This window comes from Dermacentor andersoni, chromosome 4 (assembly GCF_023375885.2).
Source record: "Dermacentor andersoni chromosome 4, qqDerAnde1_hic_scaffold, whole genome shotgun sequence".
Classification (NCBI taxonomy): Eukaryota; Metazoa; Arthropoda; class Arachnida; order Ixodida; family Ixodidae; genus Dermacentor; species Dermacentor andersoni.
The window spans coordinates 158,977,883-158,982,281 of NC_092817.1; the positions used below are offsets into that span (position 1 = coordinate 158,977,883).

Here is a 4,399-nt window from a genome sequence, read left to right on the forward strand (position 1 = left end):
AGCCCCGCAAGCGCGTGTTCGCGAAACATGCTCTACCGTCGACAGAGAGTGATGGCGAAGAAACATTGGCTTCTTTGGTCGCTCGAATTGTACTTTCATGAGATCGTTAAAAAAAGAGCGATGCGCCCATATTTTATCTGTGAATTGAACGCACTAAGCAACTGCTATTATCTATTCCTGCCTACGACTAACGTCAGCGACGGTTCGTCATCGGTAAGAGCAACGCACACTTAATGCGAAGACGTGGGTTCGTATGTGGCCACCTGTTTTTTCATCCACCTTCGTTTTCATTTATTTATAATATATATATATATATATATATATATATATATATGCAGAGAGAGGGAGATAGTTATGAGTCTCTTCCTTACGTGCACAAACTGTCATGAGCCGTCTGACTTTTCTCTTACTCACCTGTGTATGTGATCATCGTAGTAAGGCACGTGGTACGCTCTCTATCAACTGATTTATTATTGCGACAGACAAAAAGTTATGTATGGTAGAACGACTCGTCAAAGGCAGAAAAAAACTTTAAAAAAATAAAACGAGGCAGTGGTTGTCTTCTTTACATTATGGTGCATACGCACAGTAAATTCGTATTGTGATTGGTTAGGAGATAAATGTGCAATTTCCTTGTCGATAGCAAAACAGATGGCACACTGACACATGTCTCATTCAATAAGGGCATTCAATTCAATTCATTTCTTTATTTGCAGACATAGAACATACAGAAATACCAAAAGTGGTTTCTATTATTTCCCGGACCATTAGGTTCCAGTTTTTTGCTAACTCGTCAAACTTTTCGAATTAAGGCCGACAACTGCACTTTTTGCAGTGCGCACCCAGATGGCCACTTACTGCTTTTACGACATTGTAATGCCACTTGGTACGCTGTCATGCGAACACGCTTGCTAGAGTGTATGTGCGCCGGTGGCCACTCAGCCACTGGGTTTTGGTTTGCTATCAACTCACATTTCGCCATTCGAAACATTCTACCTTAATTATTATAAATATAAATGCTACAGTATATAATCTCTACATAAACGTTTGCTTCACAACAGTTATTATTCAGTACTTGGCGTTACGCAGGCGACAACTACGGTTCAGTCTGCAAACTTGTTTTGTCTGCATTTATGTCTGTTCCCGCCCATCCGGCATTTCGCAGTGCCACCAGCGCAAGAGAAAGGATGACGGGGGAGGGGACATCCTTCGCGAAAACATATTTGAGGTGTGAGAGGGGTGTAAACCACTGGGCGTAGCTTACAATCTTGAAACCAGCGCACCACGACTGAAGTAACAACGCTCTCAGCAAGTCTACAAAGAAAATAAATATTATGCCTTGTTCCTGGTATCCTCACATGCCCCTAGCATACTCATCAGCAGAATAGTGTGCTTAGGATTCTGCGGAATGTCGCTAGGGATAGATGATTCGCATTTTTAACTCTCATATGAGCAACATTCGACTGTGCATGGGGTACGATGCGTGTAAACACTTATCTTGGTGCCGTGAACATTTTTCATGTAAGTTCGCCGTTGTGCGGTAGTGGTTTCGTTCTGAGCTGTGCATTGTTATGCCGCATTTCCTTTTCTTCTTGCTGCATTCTTTAGTTTACCTTGCATTCTGGCGAATATTGACGTTTCTTTATGCATAATTATGCCTCTAATTTTAGTGCCATTTTCCTTGTGTTATTTGTAAAGGTATTTTGCGACTTGCCCTTCTTTTAATGCACGCGTCTTTTCCGTCATAGAGCAGATTGGACTTTGTTCCGGCGTGCAGTGGGCGGCACAGCGTTTTAGAAATTGTTGCACCTTCTCGGGCGTACGCGCGATCTTTTGGTTGTCATACAACAACAAAACTTAATCTGCATACAACAAGACAACAGCACACAATTCATCTTGTTTCGCAACCCGTTGCACCGTTTAATCACTGAACCGTATTAAAAAGTGGCAACGTGCACGATAGCGATGAAGGTGGTGTTGGCGCGATGGCAACACACGCAAAACGGACGTGCCAGAAGGGCGCACTTAAAGCGCTGCGTTGAGAAAATGTAAGGATCCCAATGGTTCGTTAAGATAAGCTAAATTCTAGTAAAGCTTTTTCATGGCCTATATATATCGTGTATTGACACGCTATAAATAAAAAAAAAAGAGGCCAAGTACAGACACGATCACACGGGAAGATACGAAGTACTCGGGAGCATTTCTTGTCACGCAATGGCCTCCACTTACTGTTGCCTATACGGAGGACGATCTTGTGGTTTTGGCGGGGACACTTAAAGAAAAGGGGTGCCAAGGCTCTTAGCAAGAAGTTCTGGCTTTCAAAAGTGTGGGCGTAGAGTGTAGACCGCTAGCCGTAGATATGTGCAAATAAGTGATTTGATTGGATGTCGCCAATCGTGTGAGCCGTAGCAAGCAAATGAACTTTTCGTATCGTTTTTCTTTTCCGACCAAGAGGTACAAGGTTGACACGTCACACGCTTCTGCGTAATATATAGTTGAAGCGGACACTTGGCAGCTCCGCATTATAGAATTCCTTCATTGCTACTTAAAAGGACTGTGCTTTGAGGATCCTTTTCATGTGAGATGTAATTCAGAGATTAATGCCGCGCTTGTTCTCCGTACCCTATTTTCTATCTATTTTCGCTCTAACTTCTCTTACGAGTATGATGATCCACTGCTATAGCGGCTATAGTCATAACTCTGTTATTCTCGTAATACGTTGAAATTAACGTTAATGATGCCTTCGTGCTTGTTTAGTTATCGTTTTTTTCACATGTAAAAACTAATCTACTGAAAGCATAGAAAGGTTTCTTTATTTTGGAACAACAGTAGATTTTTTTTTTTTACTTTAGGATGGCTTTGGTACAAATGTAATGTACTTCAGTTTATGCAAGGACCGTATACAGCTTTCACTGGGGTGTGGTTGAAAGAGTGCATTCCAGAAGCACATTCAAATCAAAAGAAATCTACATTATTTTAACCGCCAAGAGAGACGGGGAGTGCGGGAACAGCTACTTAGAAACAGCTTCAAGAAGCCTAGTCACCCGGATAACACTTCACCTACGTACTAAAAAAATACATAAATATGTTTAAGAACAAAACCGATTCGGACAAACAGTTCCGAGTTGTAGGCAGTGTCTGACAACTTGTATTTTTTAAATCATGGATAGGTAAAAACAAAAAAAAAGTGCACTCGAATAAAGAAGAAACTGCGTCGGCCGGGAATCGAACCCGGGCCACCCGCGTGGCAGACGAGTATTCTACCACTGAACCACCGACGCCTACCCCTTATCCAGCCACAGCGCGTCTTGCATTCCAACGTCCGGCTGCTGCATAAAGGTCATCGTAACGACGAGCGCTTGCTTGCAGAAAACACGCCACTTCGTCAGAGGAAACATGTGCGGTCGTGCGAAATATAGAGCGCGGCGCGAGACAAAGTAGGGTGCTCTAAGATGGAGTACTCAGACAAGAATAGTACACAGTGGCGTTGCAAGTGTTTCTGTGTTCGATGCAATGTAAGACCGCAAGAAAGAAATTTACGAGCTCCTTTTGACAACGGACATCCAGAACACTTCTCACAGCGTAAGGAACACAGTGCTCTGCTTCAAAAATAATTAGCGAGAAATGTAGATAATCCGCTTGAATCATGCTTTAGCCACACTCTAGAAGTGCCTCGTAGAATTCTCAGTGAGCGAGTAGAATGAGGGGATTCGAGTTAGGGGCTCTATTATAAACGCACGTATGAAGAAAAATACACCGAAGCCAGAGACAATGAAGACGCCCCAGGGGACGCATTGACCGTGTGTGGCGCTGGCTAACACTCCCAGTGCTAATCATGTAGTACACGTATACGTACACATATGCTGAATGAAGTGTTCTTCAGGATGGTCGCCATTATTTATCGATGTAAATTAAACATAACAGTTAACTTTCTCTGTGCCTTCTTTGGCTTCACTATCTGGTCTTTTGTATACTGTTCTGATGGAATTTTGCCTAGCCTACAAATAATAGTAGTCAATCAGGCAATCATTTATTCACCGGGCCCAGGAACAACCATAAGGTCTAATAATATCATTACCATTATTAACATTATTATTCATAATAATAACAATGGTAGTAAATCAAGTTTGTTAACGCGCCCAGGAAAGACCGGGTGGTCTTGGTCGGGAACGGTCGGTCGGGACCGCGGCCGGGATTTGATCTCGCGCTCTCGTGCTTAGCAATGCAACGCCCAAGCCACTATCTGCCACCACGGTGGGTCTTTATGACGCTGGGTAGAGGCGTGAGTGCGTTTCCCACTTGACAAAAACTTGTGGTCATGCATGAGCCATGGAGATAGTTAAGTTGAAGCGAAATGTGTTGCGTAGAGACTTACAATGTCTGGAAGCTGTTGCGTGAG

General features: G+C 43.1%; 1 non-coding gene across 1 annotated transcript; it reads right to left on the minus strand.

Annotated features, from left to right (window-relative positions):
- Positions 1–3,210: 3,210 nt before the first annotated feature.
- Positions 3,211–3,281, minus strand: TRNAG-GCC (transfer RNA glycine (anticodon GCC)). Its single transcript has one exon. It is a non-coding gene; the product is annotated as a tRNA-Gly (tRNA).
- Between the last annotated feature and the right edge of the window lie 1,118 nt (positions 3,282–4,399).